This window comes from Rhodnius prolixus, unplaced genomic scaffold, assembly GCF_049639745.1.
Source record: "Rhodnius prolixus isolate KJV_2025 unplaced genomic scaffold, Rpr scaffold_1, whole genome shotgun sequence".
In the NCBI taxonomy this organism is placed as follows: domain Eukaryota; kingdom Metazoa; phylum Arthropoda; class Insecta; order Hemiptera; family Reduviidae; genus Rhodnius; species Rhodnius prolixus.
The window spans coordinates 43,580,558-43,600,564 of record NW_027411581.1 but is presented as its reverse complement, the minus strand read 5'-3'; the positions used below and the strand labels follow the sequence as shown (position 1 = coordinate 43,600,564).

At 32.8% G+C, this 20,007-nt stretch overlaps 2 non-coding genes across 2 annotated transcripts; both read right to left on the bottom strand.

Annotated features, from left to right (window-relative positions):
- Positions 1-370: 370 nt before the first annotated feature.
- On the bottom strand, positions 371-452 carry TRNAS-AGA (transfer RNA serine (anticodon AGA)). Its single transcript has one exon. It is a non-coding gene; the product is annotated as a tRNA-Ser (tRNA).
- An 18,152-nt stretch (positions 453-18,604) lies between these two features.
- Positions 18,605-18,676, bottom strand: TRNAA-UGC (transfer RNA alanine (anticodon UGC)). Its single transcript has one exon. It is a non-coding gene; the product is annotated as a tRNA-Ala (tRNA).
- Positions 18,677-20,007: the final 1,331 nt, after the last annotated feature.

Here is a 20,007-nt window from a genome sequence, read left to right as displayed (position 1 = left end):
GAATATAATGTGTCTTGTAAAGAACTTATAACATATATATATGTTCCTATTAAAAAAATCATTTTATACTGCAGTATCGAATGAGTACTTAATTCTTGTCAATTTATAAGTTATTCAGTTTTATTATAATAATTTTGTAATTAAGTTAATCTGGGAACCGCTGATCTAAAAGATATTTACAGATGCTTAAAGTCTAAACTAATGTTTAAAAAGGTAAATGGGAAAGTTTTGTTACTCATATTATAATTAAATTAAGCGAAAAGTTGTTAGTAATAAAAAAAAAAGAAGATACAATTAAAAGGGTAAATAAAGCTCGCAGTTATTAGTTTTTCAACACAAACTATTTTCCGTATGCAGTAAAAAAACTTGACGCAGTCGGTAGGACTCGAACCTACGCTCCCAGAGGGAATCTGATTTCTAGTCAGACGCCTTAACCACTCGGCCACGACTGCTTGTTGAAAATTTAGTGCTCGTTTTATATACATACACATTCTTTCATTGCTTTAAAAACGTTCTTTAGTAATAAATCCATTTAATATTATGGTTTTAGGTATTTATTTTTTACTTCTAACTTTAATACTTTTAAGGCAGATCATTGTTTTTGAAAGTCCAACTAAAATTTGTGCAAATCGATCTTCACTTAATTCGTAGTGCTTCTAAACTAGTGATGATGTTAATAACGACAAAAAAATAGAATATAAATGTTTAAATTTTTTAAAAATGGATCAATTTAAACATTTTGCTTGTGGAAGATTTTGGACTCAGGGAATATCAAAACACCGGTGCAAACTTAACATAGAAAATAGAACACGATTCTAATACAGACTCCTACCTAGGATTTTAGTGGGAGAATACAAAATTTATGAAACGATTTTTTTTCTTTTTTTAGAGAAAAATAAAATGAGAAATTAAAATTGCGCTTACCAAGATATTATTATCTTTGTTTTTAAATACAATAGAAAGTGTGTGACATGTTATTTGATTTAGTTTTGTAACATTTTACAGGTCAATTTTTCTTAGTTTGATTGTATATTTCTTATCTAATTAAAAAGTGGCAATGTAAACAATTAATGCCCACTAAGGCTATCTATCTGTTCTTCACTGTTTTATCTTCCTATTTGTTTGCAACAAATAAAATAAAACAAATATTTATATTATTAAAAATAATTAACTACGCATTATTAAGCGAACATTATCACATTTCTTAATAACATTTCTCTGTTGTCAAATGCACAAAGATTAATAATAAAATAGTCCAATGATCTTTTTCTCCTTCTCCACAACTAAGAAAAGTTATTGAAATTTTATAGAATTTCATTTTGCCTATTTTTGTTTTGCCTTCTGAGTGCGGAAAGGTGATATTTACTAATCTGTCGAGTCGGTGTATGGAGGAATGTATTCTTCGATAACCAACATTTGCGGAACGTTCAAATTTGATATTTCGCTTAGGCAAGATAACTGATGACGCCACAATAAGAGTTTGGTCAATTTGCTGAGTATTTTTTATCCCAGTTTTTTATCGAAGCATTTTCTTAAAAAAATGACCCTGAGAATCGTCTTTAATATTAGGATACTAATTTTGTTTTTTTCCTAAATAAAATTAAGACGCGTCATCTCAGGTCATAGCTTTACTGCCTTGGCAATATTTTTAATAGAAAGGGGATGAAAAAATACAAAAAAAATGACTAGTGCTGCACGAGACCGAGACGAGGCGAGACTTTATGCAGTCTCGGTCTCGGTCGCTCAAATCTCAGTCTCGGTCTCGGTTTTTTGAATTTTTGTTTAAGTATTATAAATGGTGTGCTATTAATAATCTTTTCAAAAAATGTTATTATTTTCTAATAATTATTTAATTTATATCAATATTGGTATTACAAATTTACAGTAAAGTATGTTTGCTAGTCGCCTCCGTCCGCGACACCTAATTGGTAGTTGGACGTAAAGCCCGCCTGAAATAATAGGCGATTACTTTACTTTACTTACTTTACTTATGTAATTCGAAGTCAAATACATGTAGTAATATTGAACATATATAATAAAATCGTATCTTTTAATAATTAATTCAATACCCGTAATGATTATTCATTAATAAAGAACACAATTTTATAATTTTGTAGCTAAAAATTAATATTTGAAATACCGAAACGAGACCGAGACCGAGACGAGACTTGAGCAACCGAGACCGAGACATTAAATATATCTCGTCGAGAAATATTGCCAAGGCAGTAAAGCTATGACCTGAGATGACGCGTCTTAATTTTGTTTAGGAAAAAAACAAAATTAGTATCCTAAGAGACCGAGACCGAGACCGAGATTTGTCTCGATTCTCGTGCAGCACTAAAAGTGACCTATCCACGAGCTCTTCTTTCTCTTTGATAACAACTTAAAAAATTGAAATAGGATTAATAAATACCATAAGGGAAGGGATTAGCTATGAGGTTAGCATACTGGACTCCCACGCGGAGGTCCCGGGTTCGAATCCAGCAGCTGACCCTTAGATTTTCTCTTCCTAGGAGCTTCTTACAGCTCACTGTCCGGTGATGGACAGTGTTGTCTGTAACGAGTGAACACTGTCCGGAGGCCGGCAGTGCACTGGAAAAAGCTCCGGGCGCTAATAACCTCAGCTGTTAATGCGCCAAAAAAAAAAAAAAAAAAAAAAAAAAAAATAAATAAATAAATACCATATTTTGAAATGGCCTAGCACCTTTAATTTTTAAGATATCGAATTGCGGTTTCCGGTTTCTTTCTTAACTTTTTATACTCTTTAAAAAGGTGTATATGAAAATGGTGATCAACTGCAAACCCTCACTTTTGGTCGCGCGTCAGCCGCGTATGCCGGCAGGAATCTAAAATTAAGTTACATATTCTGAAACTAGAAGTGACGGGCAACACATTTTTCCTCTACCATTTTTAGCTCAAATCAACCGTTTAAGCATGAAATGCATTTGAGCCGTCTTAAAATGAACACCCTGAATATATCTTTTTTAATTTAGCATTTTTATTTGACTGAACCAGTATATTTTGAATAAAATAATCTCGAAATGATATTCTATGAAGAGTGACCACAAAAGTTGTTCCTCACTTTGCTTAATAATTTCAAATCGATAGAAATGTTTTTGACATCAATAAAAAAGGAAAATTTTATTTCCAAGTGAAGATTTTAGGTTCGAATCCAGCAGCTGGCCCCTTTTATAAATGCACCTTCCTATTCCTAGGACTTACAGCTCACTCTTCATTGATGGACAGGGCTGTCTATAACGAGGGAACATTGTCTGGAGGCCGACAGTGCACTGGAAAAAAAAACACGGATGACAGTGTCTTTAGTTGTTGACGCGCCTTCAATAAAATACAAAAATAACAGTACGATGGTAGCAAATTTCTTATCTAGTAGAAAATGGCTCGCAGTAACGTTGGACATCGCTGCGTGAGGGCCATTATTTTCAGAGTGAGGATTGCGTAGCTTTGGTAAATAAGAATTTAATGGTAAGCAAAGTACCTGGAGAAGTACTGTTACAGAAAGCCGCGCTAGACCAGTCTTCATTTGGAAATTATTTAACCAATGGCCGGGAAATTAAAGTCAATAAAAAGTGATTAGGTGATTAAAAAGAATTAATCAATTATTTATCATTACTATGTTTTGTTTTATTTTTCTTAAGTTTCACTGCATTTATTGTTAGGTTCTTTTTTGGAGAGTCGATCGTTTTGTTTTTTTGTTAGAGCAATATAATTCACTTGTTATAAAGAACATTAATACTAGGGTTACATGGAAGAGAAAGTACATCCAGACTGAAAAGGGACTAGGAGGAGGGGATATGTTATTATGAGTGAGGAGTGAGTCAGGTCCTGAGGTGACTCACTGGTCCAGCCGACAGTGCGCACAGGTGTTTACCAACAAACTCCCCGGCCATCCTAGAGTTGCTCCACTCACAAAATCTGGCCCGATAGCTACACAAACGCACACATCACTAATAATCACGGGTTTCACTTGGTTTCTTCTTCAAAGTCTGCGATGACAGTTACAGATACAATCACAGACTCTTTCTTACCAAAAAGCCAACACCGTTTTCTTTCATTTAAAAGTGGCTTTCTTTCACCATTCCCCAAAACAATTCTTATTTCTGGCCTGTATCACATGACTGCTCGCCTCAATCGGTGTTGCTGTGACTAGAGCGCAAAGTGACCTTTTTTTCTTGAGAGTGTGGAATATTGCCAAGAATATTCCACGAATATATTGAATATTGACATGAGCCGAAGTCGAGTGTTATATCTGCAAGACTAAGAATAAAACGAAAGAGTACTACATGATGTAAAAACCTAACCTGTTATAAATTAAAGAACGGTTACTGTGATAAACAATAGCAACTAGAAATATATAATCTACTGAAAATAATAATTACAAAACCCCTTGGGCTTAATGTTTTAAAAAACAATTAAGCACTAATTATTACTTCTTCTTTTTGCTCGGCGCTACATCTCTGAAAGGACCAGGGCCTCCTCAATCAAGGCTCTCCACTGAGCTCTATCAGCAGCCTATAATCGCCATCTTCGCACACCCATTTTTCTTAATTAATTATTCATAATTATTAATTAAAAATAAGCACTAATTATTAAAGCATGAGAATTGCTGAATTTGTAATGTAACCTACAAACTCCTCCGACAGATAGTTGACGCTCCTTTCTACGTGACTAACCTCACTCTTCACACCGACCTCAACATTCCCTTCATAGACCAACTCGCCAAGACTAAATATCAAAAATTCCATATTACTCTCTCGACTAGCTCTAATCCTCTTGTACTGTCTCTCGCTTCCTCTGACATCCCTAACAATACTCCTCCGCGACTGAATCTCCAGTTGCCCCGCGACTTCCTTGTGGTCTGAAGGCCTAAATCTCTCCTCTCTCCTACTCATATTCTCCTCTTCGCATTCCTCTCTCTCCTATAGAGAGTGCTACCGCTGGGTAGCTTCTCTCCTCCTGCTCTTCCCGCACCAGTTCATCTCATTCACCTCCTATTTACTTATTGTATATATTTATACAGATTGAAAATAAATAAATAAATAAATAAATCAAATTACTGTAATTCTCCCTTCAAATTTGGAAATAAAATCCGCCTTTTATTCTCAAAAATATTATACAGATGGTAAAAGGGTACAATGTACATTGTATATTGACATTTTAAATAAATTCTTAGAAGCCCTTTAAAAAAACTGAAAAAGCTACAAATAACCCTCTAAGAATTATTAATTATTTGCATTTTTTCGATTTTAATGGACATAATTTACATACAGGGACCTCAGAGCGTCTATTTACGGTCAAATTAGAAATTTAAAAATCTCTAGAATCTTATTTTCTTTATTAGTGAGTACAACGCCCAACCACCGATCAGGTGTCTTGGACGGTGGATGCTGCCAAATAATGTTTCCCTTCATTTCTCATATTACCCATCAAATAAAAATCAAAGACCTAGACTGAGAATCGAACCCTGCACACTCAATAAACATTTTTCGGGTTCGCCTTTTACATTTCTGCGACTATGGCGGTTAAACGTTGTTGAATTAAAATTTAGATAATTAAGGGTCACATTATAAATGACAATGAATGTGAAGTACCATTTGTGAAAATTGCAAATGCTTTTGTTTAAATGCAATAACTAGTTTTGTGTTATATGAAATTTTATAATTCTTTTAATTAAACGGCAACTTAAATAAATAGCAAGTCACACTAAGTCATACCGATAATATTATCAGTTATTAGCTTTTTAATAATTACGCAATATTTCTGTGAGTGATAATGATAAGTTAAAATAAAAATTAAATTAAACGGGACACGCAAAAAACAAAAACAAAACGAAGCTGTACGAAGTGAATAGACGTGCATAATAAATTAAAAGATAGATAGATATATATTAAGTTATCTAAAAGTAAATGGCCCTGAATAACAAGTGTGAATCACTGGTAAGCTCACCTGATACTTTCCTATTGGTTAAAACCATTTTGAAAAGTCTTCTTATTGGATACAAGATGAACGCTGTGACGTATCTTCCCCACTAGCAGATTCCTTCTCCTTATACGTATTTCCGGTCGAGAAATATAGCTTTTTTTCTTTTCTTTCTTTTTAATTTCTCCTCCACGCAGTGGTAATTTAAAAAGCGGCAAAAACTGTATTGAATACAAATGATCATATTAACAATTTGCAACGGATAATAATATCTTTAAAAGCTGTCTGCTGTAATTATATTCTAAACAAGAAATTAGTAATTGCTAATGTTTCGAACTGAAGTTTTTATAAGAAAATTTAAATGGCAGCATTTATGATTTATGTGTACTTATGCAAAAGATGGATGTTACCGTTGTATTTTTTCTACCTGATTCTCTCTAATTTACATAAAGGAACATGTAACAATTATAATCCACTAATTATTACTATTAAATATAATTTACAAACATTTATTGCTAACTGTAGTGATCACGACACCATTTTATTGATTTCATTTAGAAGAAGGATTTGAAAATGCAATCCCAAACACAAATCGAATCGACAATAATGAAGGCACTTGCTACACAATACCATCATGACTATCGATTGTGGCACTGTAAGTCTAGACCAATTGAAACTGCTTCCTCAATAATTAGATTGGGATATTTAAACGCACAATCTAGTGCTGAAGCAGCCTTCAAACATTATAGAAGAATCAGCGAGTTTTTAAGAGTCTTTCCCTACTTAATTGAACTCTACAACTAAGTACATTTATCTTCTTTTTCTGACAGGGCTTATCACCCAACTAACAATTAGTTGTCGTGGACGGGGGCGGAAGCACATACTTTACTTCTAACATTTTTTTTTTCTTCCAAATACGCGAAATTCGAACTGGAGATCTCCCACTTACAAAACCATGCTTCATAACCCTTAAACTATCCCCAGCCCTTTCAATCTCTTCTATAAGTCTCATTGCGCTCAACGCACAGATGTTAATAAACCTTTTATTTCCCAAATCTAACACAGGAAACACCACTTCAATCTGCAGCCACACGCAAATGTCGTTATCTCCATCCTCGTGATAAGAATGACTTGTGGTTCAGCGTTATGGAGTGTTACGTAACTTATATATTCGTCTATGTGTAATATATTATTATTAAACTTGTTGCGTTTACTCGCAGTTCGTAGGGCAAATAAAGAAGAATAAAATAGACTTTAGAAGAAATAAAGTGAAATAAGAAAGAAGTTTGTAACAGCTATATTTTCTAAAGATAGTCTGGCAAGAAATTATATTTCGACAGCTAGTTTGCATAACACTCCCTGTAGTTTGTAAGAACGATCTTCCCTAATCCTGCGTTAATAAACACTATTGGCTAAGTATTTAGGTACTAACCCTCGTCGATTAATCTAAAAGAATCCTCTCATTCTGCAAAGAATTAGTGCAAGTTCTGTCATTTCTACACCTTCATCTCGCCACTCTTGATGTCGCAATATCCGCTTATTTTAAATACATTAAATAGCACACTTTACCAAAACTAATCTTGCTGTTTATCTCTGGTGTGTAAATACCAACACCTCAGAGTTACATCGAAATTATAGAATAATTAGCAAAAAAAAAAAATATTTAGAGTTCATAAATTTCTTTTTTACAGCTTAATTTCTTAATAACTTGGCGTTTCTCTTCATGAAAAATATTCTAACTATTTTCTCTTCTGGATTTTAATGAAAATCTCTCTGGATTTTAATGAAAAATCCACTTTTCATGTAGCAACAAATAGAAAACAAAGTAAGTACTTTATGAGTTTTACTGTTTTAGAATTTAGTGTACCACTCACAATAATTTTTTTAAAAAAAGGTAATTTGCTGGTTCGCTGAGTACAATATACAATATTTCCTAAAATAGTTCAATTCCGGAATTTTGACACCATTTCCTCCTTTCTTGTCTATGACGTAACTCCCTTTTGGCGCTACAGACCTCAAAATGTTTGATCTTTATTAGAGAGAGATTATTTATGTGATTTAAATCATCTGTGATTCCATAATCCGTAAGTTTGTAATCACTGTATATGTGAGCCGTTTCCGATAAAATCTTTAAATTTAAAAAATCTATTCATTAAACCATTCTGCCGATATTCGCCAAATTTGGAAATTTAGTTTCACATTAGATTCTTATTAATATTATACAGGTGGCAATCCAGTACAATGACAGTAATGGCACGTTATTTACAAGGCTAATCACCCATCTCTTCCAGAAGTGTTCCTTAATGGAATCAACTTGGAAGTATTTTACATATCAAAGTTGTGGATCTATATAATTAGTTGTAATAGTTTTAATATAAGCATTGGAGCCATTTTTGAGATAATTTTAAAAATCTGAAATATTAACTCATTATGACAGAGCACTGAATGAAGCTCCGGGCGCCATTGACCTCAGATGTTGACGCTCCTTAAACAAAATTAATTATGATAAAAAATTAACTCATTAAAGTGGCACTTCCAATTAGCTGTATTTCTGTAGAAGGTGATAACCGAATCTCATCTTGACATCGATTCAAATTATACAATTTGAAATTCAGCCATTTTCTTCTTTTGAATTATAATTCTCACACAGAGAAATGTGTAATTATCCCTTTTTCTAACTAGAGAGCCTCAAAGTGATATCTTTTGATGATAACTAGATCTCACAAAGTTTGCAATACCTTCCCTTTCTAGCAGATTAGGTGAAAGTAAAAGAAAAATGGAACCTTCGAAGTGAAGCTCGCGATCACAATCCGCAAGTGTGGCATAAATAATTAGGTATTAACCTATAATAAATTAATCTAACTAAATACCAAAAACAGAACTTAGTAATGTAGCTTAAATAGTCACAATTATGAATATTCATGTGACTGCCATTTCTTAATATAATAACAAATTCAGTCCGGAATATATCACTTTGCTGGTCTTACTTCAAAGTAACATCTGCTTGTTTACCTACTCATCTGCAACATTATTTTGAATATTAATTTGCAAAATTATAATTCATAATTACCTTAAAAACAGGACACCTTTTTTTCCACCCAGTACTATCATTTCTCTTTTTTAATCTATCTGATACAATATTATTATTTTTGCATTTTTTAATAATTTCTATTAAATGTTTTTAGAAATGGCCATTATCAATTTAATTTTAATTTTTCCCCCCATTTCTGCCACCTGTTTGTGTAGTCTAGATAAGGTTCGCACCCCTGTGAGCATTAATGCAATAATTGTATAAAAAAGTAGAATTTTAAAATTGCATTAATTAATTAAAATAAGCACTTTCTTCTTTTTCCGGTTTCTTGTCTTTCTTGATAATTATTAATCGATTCCGCACGAGTCTTGTGCATTTAAATTTTAAAACTAGCTCAGGAATCCGGGTTTGACAGGTGTTTCTGTGAATAAAATTATAATAGAGCATTTGGAACTGAATTAAGACTATTTTAGAGCAATAAAATGAGTAAAAGAAATTACACATTCTATGCAACATAATTAACTCAATAATTATTCAAAATGGATAATTTGGGTGTTTTTTTTTTTAAACAAAAATAACTATTGTTTAAATGCTTAATATTCTCGATGGGATAAAGAACCAGCCAACTTATTCAGGAGTTTGCGCTAATAACCCGTTCAGTCTAACGTCAAGAAAAACATTTATAAACTTCAATGGCTGGCTGGGGTCGAACAGTATGAAATTTCTTATATGTTCGGACGTTTCGGACATCTCTAATGGCTTCTTTAGTTGGTTTGTGAAGGTATGGAAGATGGAAGGTGGATGATAGATAAACATTTACTGTTAGATATTCACTACAATATAAACAGTATTGTAACAAACAGTGAGTACAACAACACCATGGCATGATTGCAAGATAAAAAGTTCCCAATTGAGGTGGTCCCTTGTAATTTGAATTTACTTTGACGGAAGAGATTTAGCGGAGCTGAAAAAATTTCGGGGCCAGCAGCATTTCAATCTTCTGGAGAATGTTGTGAGTGGACAGTCTTAGTATAAGTGGATAGGTACGGCAGAAGTAGAGGAATTTGCTATAGGGGAGTAAAAAAGTGCATTAGTTCGTTAAGAAGGGATAGATATAAAACTTTGCAGATAAACATAGTATTTTGCGTAGAAGTTTTTGACTGGAATGATTGTATATGAAAGAGAATAGAGTGCTTTTTTGAATCCCAAACCATGTAATCGTAAGTCCATAGTCATAGAAAGTTTGTTGAGTCTTTTGCTTCAGGTTGAAAGTTTAGAACGTCGGTCAAGCAGTCTAGAGAGAAGGTTGTATCTTCTAGTTGTATCTTTGCTAAGATAGCAAACTCAATCAACAGCAGGATTTGTACTCCTATGCAGAAAAATTGATGAAGAGAACGGTGGAAGAAGTGCCTGCCTGATGGCGACTTTTATGCACTTTCATTTAGAGGGGTGGCCTTAGCACTTCCATTTTTGGAGGCAGTTTGTAAAGAAATATGGATTTAGAAAGTGCGAAATACCATGACAATGGTCTGGATTGGGTATAGCAATATTTCTGTCCGGGCTTGAATATGTTTAGGAGAGATGCATGGACACTTTCTTGAAGAACTGCGACTGGAAACATACTTGCAGCCCCAGTACTTTTGGGGCTTGCAGAGGTAGTTGTTGAGTGCACTAATTGGGCAACTATTTTCACACCCACGGGTCATCATCATCTTCATTCTTCATATTCTATGTTCTACAGTTCATTACTTCCTCATGGGCACATTCAAAAAGTTGTACAGGTGATAAAGGCACTTTGGATAAACAAATTTGCAGAGAGATTGCTTAATCAGACTCTAAAATAAGCTCCTTTACCAAAGATTATGTATCCTAAAAATCAATTGAACGCACATTTATATATCATAATTAAAAGTTTTATTGCTCCCTAGACAAAAAAAAAAAAAAAAAAAAAAACAGTAAAAAAACTTGACCGTGAAAGATCTAGAGGTATGACTGCATAATATGCAGTTATTAGAGCTGGAACAAAGTTCATAGTAAAGCTTGTCTAACCCTAACATCCTTTAAATTCCCCCGAACATAAAAAATAAATCATTAAATAGATAAAATAACACACAAAATAAATTGTAGTTAGTACAAAAATAATGACGTGATCAAACATATTGCGTAACACAAGTACAGAGAACATTGCTTTGGAAAAGTAGGACGACCTGATTTTGAAGTGAATAGAACAGGACATTGTGTCAGGGGAATTCCATCAATTTAAGGAATCACTTTACTTTTTTCTAACCATTTTTAGAAATGTAAAGACAGGATCAGGAAAAACGTCAATTGTTTAAAAAATCCTTCTAACGGTATTCCATTGACGTCTGTCAGTAGGACACCTTTACTTTCTAAACGTCTGTAACTTATTTAGTCTTAAGTAAAAGGCAGTGAAATGGTAGATTTTGTTGTCGTATATTATGCATTAAGGTGATCAATTCTCTCGTAACCAATTGTCGTCGTTATGCCTGCGTTTCATGCTCCTCTCATTTACAATGTAACTGAGGTAATTTAATTGAAATTTGTTGTTGAAAAGACTATTGTTCTAATTGATTAGGCTTGCAAAGTCCAGCAATAACAACAAACATGAATTGTTTTACGTGCACTTTGTCTAGTAAAGTGCTAGGTGATAATCAGTTTTTCTTGTCATAAGTAGAATTACTGCCTTATTTTCGGGAAACCTACTTTGTTAAGTTCTTCCTCTAAAGTTTGCCATGACACCAAAAGAACTTACAGTACCACCACCTAGAGTCCAGAGTTAACCAGACGCTTAAACGTTCTTCGCACAGTGCCTTATGGTTATAACGAGGACAGATTTTGTACCAATGAAGTTTAAATATTATTGAACTTCGGATTTAGCGTTTTCGCGAGAAAAAAAAATATCAACGAATACTGGTTTTAGGCCGATTTAATAACAGATTTTATTTGTAATTTACTGATTCTTCGTTTCTAGTAATGAATGAATTTTAAAGGAATTAAGTTGGTTTAATAATAAAGTTTATTGCTTTTAAATGTGTACAACTTATAAGCGAAGAGTTGTGTTTTAATACCTATAAAAAAATAATACTAAGTATACAAAACTAAATATAATCGATAAATCATAAATCAGTTAGTTTTTAGTAAGTTAGTATTCAATCGATTGGATTCTCTTCTTCTTAATAAGGATACAAAATCTTCTCTCTTTTTTTAAATGGTCCTGAGCTATGTTCAATTCAAATTAAAAAAGAAGTTTTGCTGTTTTTATTTTTATTAATTATTTTGCCAGACGAAAGTTTCCATTTAAGTTGGTAAAACTGAAGAGGTGGTTTTCAGCAAATTGGCACAAACGATTTTTATCTAAATCGATAAAGAAATGTCAAGTTCATTAGAAATGAGCCTCAAAAGAAAAACCAAAGCTGGTGATTGTGAAATTGTAAAGAACGATAATTGCAAATAATTTTAAAATAAAGTTTTCTACCAACAAGCAAACATTCGTAACAATTTTTAAAATTGATTTCATAGTTCGTTACAGGTTCATTATAATTTGTTTTGATTTACTTAGATGATAAATCCTATAATTTATTTTCAACTCATACAAAAATATTTTTAAAGAAAGCAAAGAAAAGTTTAAAATTAAAACTGTCCGGTAGGACAGTTGTATAAGGGTTGATCGTCAAAAAGTGCACGAAAAAGCGTAACGTTAAAAAACACCCAACTTTGACAATTTTTTTCTCTTTTTCTATAAAAGATAAAATTCCCAAATTTTCTTTAAAATATAGAGCAAACCCTCCTTTATAACTGTAATTTTTTTGCAACCACCCAGACCTAATAGATTTCGAGAAAAAAGTTGCCGAAAATGAGCAAAAACGGCATTTTCAGAAATTGTTGTTGTTCTTGTTCTTCTTCTTCTTCTTCTTGTTGTTGTTGTTGTTGTTACCTTTTTTGTAAACTACGTAGCGCCTAAACGCGTGTACCGATTTTCATGAATGAGGTTTCATTCGATTCGGAATTTTATGTAGATGTGCCTTTTGGGGGTCTCGACGCTGTACACCGAATGGGAGAGGAGTTAGCCCCCTTTATGTAAGGCCCCCTTCAAAATTATTATTACTAATTACTCTGTAAATCTTAGCCCGATTTTGATAAAATTTGGTAGGATGATGGGGTTAGGGCTCCCCTATGTAACATTAAAGCGACGATCTGCTCTTACACTAGTTAAGGGGAAGTATAGTAATCGTTTCAAATTATCGACACGTGAACTGATTTTCATGAATGAAGTGTCATTCGAATCGAAATTTTGTACAGATTTGCACTTTAAAAGTCTCGTCGCTATGCCTCATATGGAGGGGAGTTTGCCCCACCCAAGTAAGGCCGTTTCTAAAACTATTATTACCAATATTTCTATAACGCTTTGTCCGATTTTGATAAAATTTAGCACGAAGAAGTGATTAAAGCTCCTCTACATGGCTGTGAAGTGCCATCATGCTCTTACACCTACTAAGAGGAAGTACTGCAATCGTTAAAATTATCAATGGGTGAACCTATTTACATTAATGAATTGTCGTTCGATTCAAAATCTTTGCCTCTTTGCCTTTTAGGGAGAAGTACTGTAATCGCCCGTTTATTTTTCTTACTCCTCTTAAAAGGAAGGTCTGAAATCGCAGTTTAAATTTGCTTTTTACGTACAAATACCTTCCTATTTTATATAAAAAGGCTTTCTCAAAAAAATTGTTGTTGAGGATGGTTTGGGGACCGCAACTATAATCATTCTTTAAAAAGATCTCTCCAGTGGTAGTTACGGTTCCTACTTAACACCTTATCAGGTTATAATGATAGAATTGCTTATTCCAAATTTAAAAAAAACAGTAAAGCAGATATGTAACTTAGCAAAATAGACAAAAATGAAAATCTATCCAAAAGGTACAAAAATCTCCTTAACAAAAACTTACAGTTTAAAAAGTTAAGTATAAGGGTTGATTAAACGCCAAAAGGTACACAAATCAGCATGTACCCAACATTTCATTCAAGCTTAGTTGATATAATTTAAGTAATTTTGCTGCATTAACTTTTCCTTCACATTTTTTAGAATTTATTAGATGTCACAGACCCTTATGCTGGCCATTTTCATCTACAAAATATTTGTTCAAGTAGCACTGTAGATTGACTTTAATATCTATTAATCTATAATAATCAAACTATTAATTACAGGTTAAAAAGAAAACGTTATAAAAAATAAAAAAAAATACGAGGCTACAAAATTTAAAAACTTTTTTAAAAAAATGCTTACACCAACATACATCAATGATTTCGATTATTTTATTTTTAATAAAAATCGTCGGTTTAAGTTCATTCTTCGATTAAAGTAATTGTTATTTTATGTAGTAGTCAAACGTTTATAATAATAGGTAATAATTATCTGGCTCTATCGCAAATAATATAGTTTTCTTCAATCACACTCTCAATGTAGCTGTTCTTCTCACAATGTTATATATATGTTATGTAATATAAAATAAATAAGTATTGCATACTTTTAGGACAGCTAATTATTCCAGTATTTTACTATAAGTAAAATTAAATTACAATTGAGAAATGAATAATTGTTGTTGAATAATCTACTTGTTATTAACTGTGTGTTATTTGTGCTCACGAATATTTCGGTAAGACGAATTCAAGTCTGAAATATTGTTTTAAATCCTCCGTGATTCAAATTTAAACAGTAGCCGACTCTAACTTTGTCTTTTTCTACTTTAACATGCATGTATAAGATGTGACAACTTCAGAATAAAGGGCATATTAAAGATAAATCAGAAGAATAATTTGGAATAGAGTTAAAATAAAGTACCTATTTAAAAACGAAGATATAATATACACTTTATCATAATTATAACCAAATAATATTATGAACGAACTGGCCAGCATAAGGGTCTGTGACATCTAATAAATTCTAAAAAATGTGAAGGAAAAGTTAATGCAGCAAAATTACTTAAATTATATCAACTAAGCTTGAATGAAATGTTGGGTACATGCTGATTTGTGTACCTTTTGGCGTTTAATCAATCCTTATACTTAACTTTTTAAACTGTAAGTTTTTGTTAAGGAGATATAAAAGTAGATTAATAACCTCTTAAAATTCTAAAAATAGTAATTTCACAGGGTAGGGATTAGCTGAGTGGTTAGCGAATACTGGATTCCAACTCGGAGGTCACGGGTTCGAATCCAGGCTGCTGACCCTTAGATTTTTCTCTTCCTAGGAGCTTCTTACAGTTCAATATCCGGTGATGGACAGTGTTGTTTGTAAAATAAGAGGACTCTTTTGAGTGGCCAGCTGTGCACTGAAAAAGCTCCGGGCGCCAATAACCTTAGATATTGACGCTCACGCAATAAAAGAAAAAAATAAAACAACAAAAAAAGCTCCCGTAACAATAAAGTTTACTGAATATTCACATTAAGTTATTGTAGGGTATTGGCCTAGACTAAATGGTTGATGTTCGGTAGAAAAGTGCCCACAGGTAGGTACAGCCCTGCAGTACATCCGTCGGGTTACTCAGTGGATGAGTCATAATAGATGACGTTCACTGACCCACTTACAAACTTTCTCATACGCTCTTCCCGTATTATAGTTACTAATTATTGTGGTTGTACACTTTCATAACAGCGCATGCGTGTCTTCACTTCATGGCTTATTACAGCTAACAGATTCACTTCTTTTTTTTTACCCTCTGGCAAACAGTTCTGCTGCAATAGTTAGTAGTGCAGTCTCGACTATTTTGACAACTGTCAACATTTGAACAGTAAAATTTGATTATTTAAGTGAAAACTTTGGCCTCAGTCGAAAAGAAAATGCAAAGCATCGATGTCATTTTTCCAGTAATTTCTTCTTTGATGTTTTATTCAAAGATATGTACATTTTATGAAAGATTCTATGGCATGTTTTGTTAAAACTGAACTTAGGCTAAAAAGTACATGTTCTTATAATTTCACAATAATTTTCTTTAAAAAAGCAAGTAAAGGTAATCGCCTCTTTTCTTCAGCGGTACTTTACGTCTAAATAACAAATTAATTAACGTAGGCAAGAGTCTATGGACATATTTTATTAATAACATTTTTCAAACCATTGAAAAATATAATTACTGCTACTTTTGAACTTCCCAAATTAAATATGAATATATAGGTTTCGTGACCGTAAATTGTTAAATTTGGAATTCTAGGATAGCGAGGTATCGGTCAAATAAAAAACAACTCGTCTCTTTGCCAACGTTTCGACAATATATTTGAGACGAGTTGTTTTTTATTTGACCGACACCTCGCTAACCTAGAATTCCAAGTTTCCCAAATTAAGTTGGTAAAACTGTAGAGATCATTTTCTTCAAATTGGCACAAACGATTTTTATCTAAATCGATAAAGAAATGTCAATTTCATTAGAATGAGCCTTAAAAACTAACGCTGGTGATTATGAAATTGTAAAGAATGATAATTGCAAATAATTTTAAGATAATGTTTTCTACCATTAAGCAAAACTTTCATAACAATTTTAAAATTGATTTTATAGTTCATTATAGGCTGCCGTTAATTTGTTTTTATTTACTTAGCTGATAAATCAAATTAGTTCTCGTATTAAACTAACAAGTTAGCAAAAAAATTATTAGAATGTCTAAATTGTAAAAAGTAAATGAGAAAAATATGATTGTATAGTATAAACAAATATTTTGTAGATGAAAATGGCCAGCTCAAGGGTCTGTGACATCTAATAAATTCTAAAAAATATTAATTAAAATTTAATGAAGTAAAATTACTTAATTGATAAAAAATTTGAAAAACACATCGTCATTTTTGTTCATTTTTAAATAGCTAAACTTACGAACTGAAATATGATGTTTGTTGTAGGTGAACCTTTTGGGAGTCCCGATGCTGTACACTGTAAGGGAGAGAACTTAGCCCCATAGATGTAAGGCTCCCTCTCACATTATTATTACTATTGTAATTGAATTCACTTCTTGTAATACTAAATTTTCGCCAGTTTAGAGGAGAGTTTCAAGTTTACAGCTTTTATTTAAACATCGCAAACTATTAGTAGAATAGAATAGAATAGAAAATAAATTTATTATTCTGGGACGATTCTCCCCTAAGAATAAATACAGGTACAATTTAGAGGCCTTAATAGTTTGGCCTGTGATTAAACAGAAAATATACGTAAATATTTACAAAAAGTGAAAATAAAAATAACATAAATTAAGGAAATAAATTAAAATAATTAAAATTTCGGAGGAAGCTGGATAGAAAGGAGATAACTGAATAGACGGGATTTAAAGATAGAAAGGGTAGAACCATGGCGGGCAGATGATGGCAAGGAGTTCCAGAGAGAGGTAGCGCGTATTAGGAAGGATTTGTCGAAGGCTGAAGTACGGTGTGAGGGAATATAGAGATCAGATGAGCGAGATCTAGTATTACGGGAATGGATCGAGGATTTAAACTTAAAGAGTTGAAAAATATAGGATGGCCTTTGAGACTGGATGACTTGAAAAAGGAAAGAAGCCAAAAAATACTGGCGGCGATAGACAGGAAAAAGCCACTTCAACTCATCGTAGCAGTGCGAAATGCGGGAGTCTCTGGAAATGCTGAAAATAAATTTTATAAAGTAGTTCATGAGGAGCTTGAGCTTAGCTTCAATATCACCAGAAAGACCGCCATACACTAAACAACCATAGTCGAAATGGGGGAATATAAGAGAGGAAACTAGGAGTTGCCGAGTCTTAATTGGAAAAAGGTGGCGGGAACTATTAAACTGCTTTAGGATGTGGATGGAGCGGCGAGAGATTTGGGAAACATGGTTTTTCCAGGATAGGTTTTGGTCAAAAGTGATACTAAGGTTTTTCATAGAGGAACAATATTTTATTGAGATATTACAGACGAAAAGATTAGGAAGTGGAGCCAATGATTTAAGAAGTGGGTTGGAGCCAATAACAATAGCTTTGGTCTTTTAATAGTAGCTTTACTATTTCTGAAAAGTACAAGTATGACAAGTAATACAACTAAATTAGAATATATGAGCTAAGTATTTTGTTATTTACGTAGTGAAAAAGTTACAATATCTTGGAAACACCATCTATCTCTAAGATTTCTACACAAAAACCAGATGAGCAGGTACAAGGGTTAGAATCGTCTGACCCTTTAAACACAATATCTTCTTTTTTTTTACCTCTATTTCACTAGGTGAGCTCATGCCTATTGTATATTTTAAAATAAACATTGAAAGCAATAGCCTAAAACTGTTCTTAAAAGGAGACAATATAAGCATAAATATTACAGTTAACAGTTTTTCTTGCATGATGGTGCATGTTCGCCATTTCCTTGGCAACCCTCTCGAACTAGATTTAACCCAACTTTATACCTAAAGAAAAAAAATTCAAATAGAATTAACTTCTTGTAGTCGGCAAGGGATCCTCCCATTTTAGGCTATCTTCATTAAAAAAGTAAAGCGCTGAATCCAGCATCAAGAATTTCAACTTCGCCTACTGTAGTAATTATTCAAAAAAAAATTCCACCACTTAGAATAATAATAGAAATTAAAATTGCATTGAGAAAAAAAAAAACTGATTTAAAAAGGAGAGAAAAAAAAATTGTGGAGATGCCGGGGATCGAACCCGGGGCCTTTCACATGCAAAGCGAACGCTCTACCACTGAGCTACATCCCCTAGATGAGTAGAACGGCGTCAAGGACGCATGGTGAATGGCTCAGCTAAATTATTTCGTATCTGTTTAATTGAACATAAACAAAAGTTTGATTATTTAATAAAATTGAGTGTAAAATAAACATAATAAAACTAAATATATTAAAAAACAGAACATCTATTGAATTAAATTTTAAAAATTTGAGTTCACACTGGAATTATTCGTTACAGGATCCCAAAAGAAGTAATTTTGCAAATATTTGTCTGTCTGTTGTGTGCGGCAAGGAAAGTAACGCGTTAGCAGCAACATTTACTCCGGAAATACCCGATTTCGTTAGAAAATAGTTTTTTTTTTTGTAAGAAAATAACCTGCTTGAGTGGTTATATCAAGCATAATATTATCTAGATATATTTAAAAAAGGCCTCGTGTTCCGTTAGTAGCCAACACTGCATGACTAACAGTACATTTAAAGCTCTTTTAACTGTTCTTTAGAAGAAGCTCTTTTGTAGCCCTTTTAACTACTATTTCTTTTGCACCTTTTATGTAGAAATTGATATACCCTTACTAAGCTCCAGGTTTTGTTTGTTTGTTTTTTAAAAATTAAAACTAATAAAATAATAAAATCGAAATGGTGTGACACTCACATCCAAATTTCTCTTACTATGATCTAAAAACCACTTTTTCTGAATTAGATTCAGATAAAGAAATTATTACTTCTAATAATATATTTGTTTTAATTGTTGCAGCTACCAATTAATCCTGATACTACTCTCCTATGCTGAAGATGCTGCCATCTTATCTACTAACAATCATCCATTCATAGAAAACTTCTGTCCCACCACATCTCCATAGAAAATTTGTTCAAAAAATGAGCTATAAAACTAAAAGATACAAAATTTTAAAACATTACCTTCACTTTTCGACGCATCACCGTTCCTCCTGTCTTTTACAATTTAATTCCTTTCCATGGAAAAGTAGTTCGCTACCTTGGGCTTTACCTCGACAGAAGACCTACATGGAACCCTCATACTCGACTTAAGAGAACAGAACCTCAATAGACGCTTCCGACAATTGAAAAGCTACTCGACAACAGATCAGAACTCACTCTCACCAACAAAAGACTTATTTATGTAAGTATATTAAAGCCCATCTGGGCTTATGGCATCGAACTTTGGGGTTCAACCAAACGATCAAACCTCCAAAGGCTCCAAGCCTTGCAATCTAATAAAATACTTCGCTCTATAGTTAAGGTCCTTTCTACGTCACCAATTAAACCATTCACATAGACTTTAACGTTAATATCGTCCCACAAGTTGCTAAAATTTCATTTTAACATCAAAAGACTCCAATCTCC